This window comes from Heterocephalus glaber, unplaced genomic scaffold, assembly GCF_053883595.1.
Source record: "Heterocephalus glaber isolate CG9 unplaced genomic scaffold, H.glaber_assembly_v1.0 deba00001724, whole genome shotgun sequence".
NCBI lineage: Eukaryota > Metazoa > Chordata > Mammalia > Rodentia > Bathyergidae > Heterocephalus > Heterocephalus glaber.
In genome coordinates, this window is record NW_028258435.1 from 6,771,669 (window position 1) to 6,781,878 (window position 10,210).

The 10,210-nt window shown below is 40.6% G+C and overlaps 1 pseudogene; it reads right to left on the reverse strand.

Annotated features, from left to right (window-relative positions):
• Positions 1–9,086: 9,086 nt before the first annotated feature.
• LOC101706017 (influenza virus NS1A-binding protein pseudogene) lies at positions 9,087–9,973 on the reverse strand (annotated as a pseudogene).
• Positions 9,974–10,210: the final 237 nt, after the last annotated feature.

The following is a 10,210-nucleotide window of genomic DNA, read 5'->3' on the forward strand; positions in this document are numbered from 1 at the left end:
GGAAGGTTTTAAACATTTTACTCTTGACTTGTTTTTGAAGATTTTTCTTGACATCTGCTATTGGGTTAACCCTAGCTTGGTAAGAATTTTTATATTTCATAGATATTGAGTTTTATTAAACTATTTCATTGTATCTATCAGGATAATCATGTGAATTTTGTCATATATTTCACATTTAATGCATTATATGAACTGAATTGCAAATGATAGCTTGATGTTTCATTTGTGGGATAAATGCAACTTGGCCATGGCTTATATATATTTTATATATATATATTTTAGGTTCAATTTAGTTCAAAACAATTTTTTTTTGAGACAGAGTCTTGCTATGTAGTCCAGGCTGGCCTTAAATTCATTATGTGGCCCAGGCTGGCTTTGAACTTTCGGTAATCCACTTGCTTCAGTCTCCTGAGTGCTGGGATTATAGGCATGTGCCACCATCCCTGTATTAAAAATTACTTTTACATCTGTTCACGAATGAGATTAGGTTGAAGATTTTTCTTTCACATGTTGTCTTTGGCTTGATATCAAGGTTTTGGTGAATTTGTAACGTATATAAATTGTTTAAAAATTTTTTTGACAATAAGGATGGAAGTATTAAGTTATTCAGAATTAAATTATCATCAAAATACTTATTAGAAAACTGATCAAAACAATTGAAGTATTAAATTTATCAATTACAGAATATAAAAGAAAAGTGTTACTGGAAATTCCCCGGGTTAGTTGATGGTTGTTTGTTTTTCCAGTTTTCCCACTTAACTATGTGGATTCATGGAGGATTTTACTTTTTGCTAGAATGAAACAATATTTAGCATCACTTATTTTTATTTATTTGCTGGGATCATAGATATAAACAGTGATAAGTGTGTTCAGAGAAATAGATGGATTAAAATAGATGGATTAAGAACACCTTTCACCTTTCTGAAATCCTTCTTAGAAATTCAAGATAGTTATGTCCTTAGTTACCTTCACAGTTTACTTACAAGACATGACATACGAGGACAATCAGAGAAAACAGGATGTGAGGAAGTGCTGGGAAGTACTGAGAATGTCCAAAACTGAAAGCTCCTCCTGCCCATGAGCTCTGAGACAGTTGAGCCTTGTATCCTGGTTCTAGGGCTGGTTTAAGCTCTGATGTGGTTTCTTACACCCCACAACAAAGCCCTAGCAAAGGTTCCCTCAAGTGTGAGACCGACTCCAATTTTCCATAACCCGCAGGGCAGCCACCTACCATGGCCTAATGCAGTGTAGCCATGGACGCTGAGTAAAGCCACTTGCAAGACCGGCCACCTCCCCACTGGTGCTCTATGGCTTCCAGATGTGCACCAGTACGATTGGCCCGGGGATAATTATTTGCAGGTGGTAATCATTGGAGACCTTTTCCAGCAGAAACAAGGAGGCTCCTTTGACCACGGAATACCAGGGCCTGGAGTGTTAGTCCTGTTCTGTAGGTGAATCTTCCTCTCCTGGTTACTAAGTCACAGGAAGAGGCTTTCCCAAAGCCAGGTTGCAAGTGGGCATCAAGGAGCAAGGTGACAAGCCTAAGCAGAACCCGCACCCCACAGCAGACAGTGTCCCAAAGGCTTGCAGCCACTGCAGGCTCTCAGGTCCTAGGGCAGGCAGGCTCCGGCTGGGGGATTCAGGAAATGGCCCCACAGTGTCCGGAAGGAAGGAAGGAAGGAAGGGGCCTTACATAAGGAGACCCCTGTCTGGGGGTCTGTAGGGACTTGAACCCCCTGTCTGGGGTCTTGGGCCTGAGTCCTGGTTCAGGGTGGGAAGGGAGCCTTTAAGAAAACAAAAGGGCTCTGAGTTCCCTGAGGCTGGCAGAGGGTCAGTGCCCAGCAAGGACAGCAGGACACCCACTGCAGGGGATAGGCTCCCCATCCCTCCTTCACTCCTTCCTTCCTCCTCTTAGCTGTACCCCAACACCTGCTATATACCCCACCTCTTTAGCTGCCCAGAGCATAGTACAGAAAAACCAAGCCTTTGCCCTTGTGAAACCTACATTTTTTCCCCCAACAAATCTTTAATAATGACAGCATGGACAGAAAGTAGATTCCTACGACAGTTTTATAAAGTGACCTCTGCCATGAAGCCCATTTAAAGTTGAGCGCGGTGGACAGGCTGAGAGTCTTCCAAAGGGAAGTCCTGCACTTCCCTTGCAGACTTCCCCACACCCTGCAGTTCCTGGGCCCTGACCACCCAGCTGGCCTTGCACTTCTGTTTCTCCACATGTGAATTCCAAGTCCAAAGTGTGTTTTCTGATTCTCTCTGTGTTATGCAGCAGGGATAGAATAAATCAGCAATGATGAGCTGTGGCTTGGCAGTGGTTTGATCTCAGCACAGGCAGTGTCTGGCTGATGCCAACCTGTGACAGTCAAGCTGGGTCATCAACTTGGTTGGCTTGGGAGGATTAATAAAGTTCACTGCTCCATATATCTGGTGGGTCATGGAAGATGACCTTGGGGACTGCATCTGGTCTCTGCCCTTCCTTTCGGGCACTGTTCCCTGCTCTGCTTCCTGGCCCCCATGAACTGAGCAGCTTTGCTCCCCTAAACCCTCCACCATGATGTTCCTGCCTTGGAGCCAGCTGACCATGGACTGAATACCCTGAAACCATGAGTCAGATTCACCCTCTCCTCCTTTATGTTGTGGGTGTCAGGTATTGTGTTCCAGTGGAAGGAAAGCTGAGTGATACACAGCACATGCACTTCATGATGTGTAGGCTAGCATCACACGTGACCAGGGTGGTTGGCTTTGGGGATTCAGGACCAGCTGTCCTCTGCAAAGTGCTTGTCATGCTCTGGCTCTGGGGCCATTGTAGGCACTAACTGAGCTGAGGTGGTGACACCTGTCCCTCACCCACCTGCCATGGACACCATGGTTTAGATAGATGACAATGAAGACCACACAGTACTTTATTGCTCTTCAGATGCTAATAATATCACTAGTGCAGGTTTCAGCCAAAACCTATTTTGTACTTTGATTTTCACCTGCTGCACATTGTCATCGATGGAAGACACGAGTTGCCTCATCAGGAGAGCAGGTCTTGCATGAACTGAAAGCTGAGTCCCGGATGCTGCTGCTCTGAGAGCCAGGAGGCAGAAGGCTTCTTTTGCCACCAGCCCAGGGACCTTGGCCTGCAAGGGGGATGCTGCTCCAGATGTTTTCCTTGGTTTAAAATCTGCATGGGTAATTTAGGACCATTAACAACTCGCAAATCTACTGCACCCTCATGAATTTCTCTTGCAGTGTGATTTTGGGAGAATGAGAATCTCTTAAAATTTATATCACTGCCTAAGTTACTTTTCTCTTGTTGCTGGAACAAAATACCTGACACCCAGGGTTAAAGAGGGAAAGGTTTATTTAACTCACAGTTTGTAGAGGTTTCAGTCTGTAATCAGTTGGCTCCAAGGCAGGGTGGCATGGCAGAGGGGCAACAGTTCATGTTGGACCAAAGGAAGCAAAGCAACAAGAAAGAAGACAAGCCTCTTTCTGTCCCTTATATCGTATCCAGGCTACTGGATTAGGGTGGTGCCACGCCAATCAGTGGACTGATTTAGTAATCACCCATCCTCAATCCCAGCATCACACACGCTAGATCCTGCCACCTTTGAAAAAGACCTATGACCTCATGAGGCTTTGGGAGGACATCTAGACAAACTATAACAATAAGCAAAGCTCTTCAATACAATATCTAATTCTCAACAGGAAGACCACTTAGGGGAAAAAATGAACCTGGGGTGGTAGCACATGTCTGTCATCCCTGCACTCTGCCAGGCTGAGGCAGGAGGATTGCAAGTCCCAGCCCAGCCTAGCCTAGTAAGACCCTATGACCAGATAATAAATAAAAAAGAGCTGGGAATGTAGCTCAGTGAGAAGGCCCTGGGTTTGATTCCCAGTACCACAAAGTAAAACAAACAAACAAACAAAACATAAAAGTGCTGCTTTGAGTTCTATTTCTATTTTTTTTTTGTGCTGCATCCTCAACTAAAACTTTATTTCCTTGAATAGAACATACACAGATCCATGTAAAGAACAGTCATTACATTAGGCAAATTCAAATCTGCTAACCTACGATCAGTCAGGAATTACACTTTAACCAGGTTAACAGATTTCCGCTTTTGGTGGTCCTTTGAGAGAAATAAGGTGGCAAGGTACCTGAGTACTGAAGTATTTGAAGAAAATGCCTAATTTTTTCCTAACCCAAGTTAACTACTGAATGGTCATCTCATCCCAGCTGGCTCATTAGGTTCCTATGTGCTTCATCAGTGAAAAAAATACTTCTCCATATTTTAATTTCAGATGCAAGGTGCTAGGTGAGTATTCCCACAAATATATATATATATTTTTGTACTGGGGATCAAACTCACAACCTTACACTTATGGGGCAGGCATGGTGCCACTGAACTAAATCTCTGGCCCCTTAAGGTAATTCTTAATGCAAAAAACTTTTTTCTCAAAAACTTTAGTAATGAATGAATACACAAATGACATTTAAATATTAATTCCATGGTGCAAAGATTTCCTGCAAAGTATCTTTGATGTGTTTGCATCTGCAGCAAGCATTAGGATGTGCTAATTTTAGCACCATAAGTTAGGTGTGTAGCACTACACATGAGATAGCAAGGCATCCCAACCAGTATTTATCCATATGAATAGAAAAACTGAACAAAAACATAATTCTGATAAAGGCTGCATTCAAAAACCCAATACAATTTAAGTAATTTTCTCAATAGAGAGCTTCCATTTAGAACTGTTTTATAATGATAAATAAAAACAGGAACTACTTAGAAAATAAAATAATTCACTGTTATTTACTGGTATATATTAAATGTCTTGCTAAATAAACTATACCCTCAAGTCAAAATGTTTTCAAACCAGTGTTTCAAATACCAAAATTTATCACTATGTTATTGTTCAGCAACCCCATTCAAATAAACATTTGTATTGGATTCTCAAGAAAATAATAAATAAAAATGCAGCTGAGGCAAATGCTAAGTTTGCATTCTGAACTTTTCAAGGAAATACCCCACTCTGCATCCTTTAAGACTGCCAGTCTGTTTCAATAATTTGAATCTGCCATATTTTACTTCAACAGGTAAAGCACTCTGCTGAGAAGATAAAAAATTATAAAAATGCATTAATAAAAGATTAAATATTGGTAGGCATGTCAGCTTTCTTTTAATAAAAACAAAAATAGTCATTGTCATTTATTTAAATAAGTATCTTTTGTTACAGAGTGTTCCATTATTGAAAAGGTGCCCTTAAAAACCCAACTGCCTATATTTTTAAACCCTACCCCTCTTGCCCCATAACAGACATCTGAGGGAAGAGCTATTTAATGTGCAAACTGGCAAAACAAATGCAGAGGAGAGGAGACTTCTTGAAATGATATGCCCAATCAATTCTCGGGTTATTCTTTAACAATATCAACTTCCAAAAAGTAAAATAACCAAAAAAATTTTTAAAATACTCAAAACAGACCTTCATCTTTGCATTCTTTTCCAAACACAAAACGTATGTACAGCATGTTTAATAATATGCAATATGCAAAAGTTCCATGTTGCTTTTAGCAACATCTATACCTACTCACCCTCCTTATTCACAAGTGTATCTCTACTAAACACAATTACATCACTAAGCCTGTTAGTTTGAGAGGGTCTTAAATTTGTTAAAACTGGAAAATCTTTGTATATGGGCTCCACTCATTGGACTCTAGGTTATAGACTTCCATAGTATTCAGAAATTCATTACCATCAAATCCTCCCACTGCATAAATGGTGTTCCCCACAGTTGCAATCCCAGCATTGCTCCTTGGTGAGGTCATATTTCCCATACTCCTCCATTCATTTCTAGTTGGATCATACATTTCCACATAACTGATAGCATAGCATGACAGCCATCAAAGCCACCACCTACAAACAGTTTTCCATTGAGAGCAGCTACTCCAATCACAGTGCAGAGAAGGCTTCTGGGTCAACGTGCCACAGCTCCCAGTGCAGGGTAGGAGGCTTCTGGGCCAACCTACCTCCACTCCCAGCACAGAGGAGGCTTCTGGGTGGACGTGCTACAGCTCACAGCACAGAGGAGGCTTCCAGGTCAACGTGGCACAGCTCCCAGTGTAGACTAGGAGGCTTCCCGGCCAACCTACCACTGCTTCCAACATAGAGGAGGTGAGCCATTCAGGCACCAGCAGCACCCCACCCCGCATAGTCAAAATGAGAAGACACATAAACAGGCCTCAGAACCAGACTTCCAGATCACATACAGCAACCTCAAAGGGAAACAAGATGGAACACTCTGATACCCAACCACCTAGACTCACTGAACTAGCAACAAAACAGGATCTGGAAAAATTGAAATCAGAAATAATTTCCCACATAACAGCAGAGATTGTTCCCATAGTGCAAGACATGATTATTAAATCTAGAGAAGACACAGATAAAAAAATAGACGAGCTGAGGAACATGATGGAATCCCAACATAGGAAACAAATGGAATCCATAAAATGAATGCAGATTTCCAGGAGACTAAAAACTCCATTGAAAGTCTACACAGCAGAATGAGCCAATGTGAGGACAGAATTTCAGATACAGAAGATAAGATTGCAATTAGTGACCAGGAAAAGAAAAATTTCTTTAAAATTGTAAGGGACCACGAGAAATCAATCCAGCAGCTGCTAGATGATGCAAAGAAGAATAACAAGACTGATCGGAGTCAATAAAGAAACAGGAGAGAGTGCAGATGACATAAAAAAACTGTTCATAGAAGTGATGGCAGAAAACTTCCCAAGCAGGGGAAAAGAACTGGACATACAGAAAAGTGAGGCATATAGGATTTCAACTAGTCTGGATCAAAAAAAGTGTACACATGGGCATATGATTGTTAAGATTCCAGAAACTAACAGAAAAACAAAGTTCTACAAGCAGAGAAAAGAAACAAATCACATACAAAGGAAAGCCCATCAGAATCACAGCAGACTTCTCAACCCAAACCCTTAAGGCAAGAAGACCTTGGAGTGAAGTATTGCAAGCCCTAATGGAAAACAGCCTCCAAACCAGATTGATGTACCCTGCAAAAGTATGTTTCAAAATTGATGGAGAATAAGATACTTTCATGACAAAGAGCACCTTAGGAACTTCATGAATACCAAGCCAGCACTCCAAAAAATTTTAGACAAAATCCTAGGAAAAGAAAACAAGGATCACAAGCCCAGAAAGCCCAGCAGAATGAATCCACTGGGTGTGACAAGAACTTAAAAGCAAAGGAGGAGAATCCAACAAAAAGAAAAAGTCATGACAATGATAAGTCAATATGTATCAGTTATAAACATCAATGTTAATGGTCTCAATTCACCAATCAAAAGAAATAGACTGGCAGAATGGGTCAAGAAACAAGATCCAACAATATGCTGCATATAAGAAACACACTTAATTCAAAAGGAAACTCATAGACTGAAAGTTAAAGGGTGGAAACAATACTGTATGCAACAGCAACACACAAAGCCAGAGTAGCTATCCTCTTTGTAGATCAAGTGGATTTCAAACCAACACTGATTAAGAGAGACAAAGAAGGACACTACATCCTTGTAAAGGGAAGAATCCAAGAAGAAGAGACGACAATCATTAATATATATGCACCAAACACTAGTGTGCCAAACTATATAAAACAAATACTAATGGACATGAAAAATCCTATAAGCACTAATACAGTAGTACTGGGGGACCTCAATACCCACTGTCACAGATAGATCAACTAGACAAAAGACAAGAAACAAAATACTAGAACTCAAAACATCAAACTCTTGAACAAATGAACTTAACAGATGTTTACAGAGTGTTCCACCACACAAAATCAGAATACACATTCTTTTCAGCTGCACATGGGTCATTCTCCAAAATAGACCACATACTCGCTCATAGAACATATTTAGGTAAGTGCAAAGGAATTGAAGTTATCCCCTGTATATTATCAGACCATAGTGTGATGAAATTGGAGATCAATAGCAAAAGAAACCCCAAAAATTTCATAAACACATGGAAATTGAACAACACACTTCTGAATAACCAATGGGTCACAGTGGAAATTAAAGAAGAAATCAGACAGTTCCTTCAATTAAATGACAATGACAGTACAACATATCGGAATCTATGGGACACAAGGAAAGCAGTCTTACAAGGGAAATTCATAGCAGTAAATACACATATTAGGAAAACAGAGCGAGCCCAATTAAACAACCTGATGCTGAACCTCAAGCTTCTAGAAAAAGAAGAGCATGACAAACCCAAAGCTCATACAAGGGAGGAAATTATAAAGATCAGAGGAGAAATCAATGCAATGGAGACTAAGAGAATGATACAAAAAATCAATGAAGCCAAGAGTTGGTTCTTTTTTTTTAAATCTCTTTTGTACCTTTAATTGAAGCATTGCTATTCATTTTCACCTCTTTATTAAAAGCACCAAATTTTAAAATCTAAGTCAATTTTTAAAAAACCCTCAAGAACTTCCCTCTGAAACAAAAACGATGCTCATTCCTCCAAAGGTCTGAATTTAAGTTCCACCACAATCAAAACAAAACAAAACAAAAAACTCACACAGAAATAAAAAGTAACAAAAATCACATTCTAGGGGGTCAGTGCATTTAGCAGTCTTTACTGTACTAATTGCCCTTCAGCTGACTTTCAAAAAAATAACACCCTAGCTCATCAAAATATACATTTTCCATTTGCCTTTTTAAATTAAAAATAATAATTAAAAAGAGGAAACTTTAAGGAAGTCACAATCAATTGCCTGACTCATTTTGATGGCATGTACAGCGTATGGAGGTCAGGAAGGCTGTCTGCAGCACATCTCATTGGGATATCCATCTTCAGGGTTTAGCTTTCTTCCAAACATTGTAAAATACCCACAATTCCAAGTATGAAGGGACACAGACAGTCTCCTTCGAGAATTCCACAGGACAATACAGGTGCACAAGCTGTTCTTCATAGAGTGACAGGGCTGCTGTCAAATTGACACAGCTCCCTTGTGTAAAATACTTCCCATCCTGTTCCAATACTTTCATTGAGAGGTCAAGAATCAGTCTAAGAAACTCCCATGTGGGATCTTCTCAACTCTGGAACAGGAATTCAGTCATCAATGTTTGGATCATACATCTCTCCACAACTCAAGTCATCGAAGTGGCCGTTGGATCCACCTACCACATAGAGCTGGCCCATGAGTACAGCCATTTGAAATCGGGCCCTTGGTGTTCTCACGGGAGCAAGAAAGGACCAATGGTCTGTATGTGGATCATAACATTCAACTGTTCGAAGACATTCTTCTCGGTTATAGCCACCTGCAGCTATGAGCTTGCCATTCATCTCTGCTGTCCCCAGACCAGATTGTGCATACTGCATAGGAGACATGGGCTTTTCTATTAGCTTATCTGCTTGCATCTCAAAGCTTAAACTCTTGATTAGTTTTGGAGTGCTTGTTGGTGAGCTCTGTGGACTGTTTCACCCACAAAGGAAAATTACACAGAGTATAGCATCCAGCACAGCCAGGCACAAGTAAGTGTTTTTTGAAGTTTTTGCTGAAGCAATGAGTTTCCACTCATTCTTAGGGCTTTGTATTGTAGCATTTGAAGAAGAGAGACATCCAGTGGAACTGCTACTTATCTGCTTATGGCCATTTTCATGTGGTGGCTTTTTCTGCACAAACTGAATGTGGTCATCATCACTGCTAAACACCTCAGCCTGTCCATCTAGTAGGTTCCCATCAAGCAGCTTGTGATCAGCTGAATAGTACAAGGTTTGAACCTCTTCCATCAGCTCTTCCAGACTGTCTCCATTCTCCCAGATGCTATGCTGCACCCAGTTGATTACCTTTGTATACACTTTGCCATTGCTGGGCAAGCAAACATTGTCTTCACGCATTACCTCCAACTTTAGTCGTGGAAGCTTAAGAAATTCTTCCTGTTCTGAAATTTGTATCAGATGTTCCTGAATATAAGCATCAACCTTATTCAACAAACAGGAGTCTCCCATACAATTTGCAAAATTTCAGTAAGAGATGCAGCTGCTAACATCCATTCTAGATAGTAAATAATCACCACAAACCTGCTTGACTCAGTCCATCTTCAGCTTTTTGGCTGCAGAATAAACATCTCTCACTTATTCCTTTCAACTGAGCAGTATAAGCATAATTCAGTAAGACTTCAGCTTCT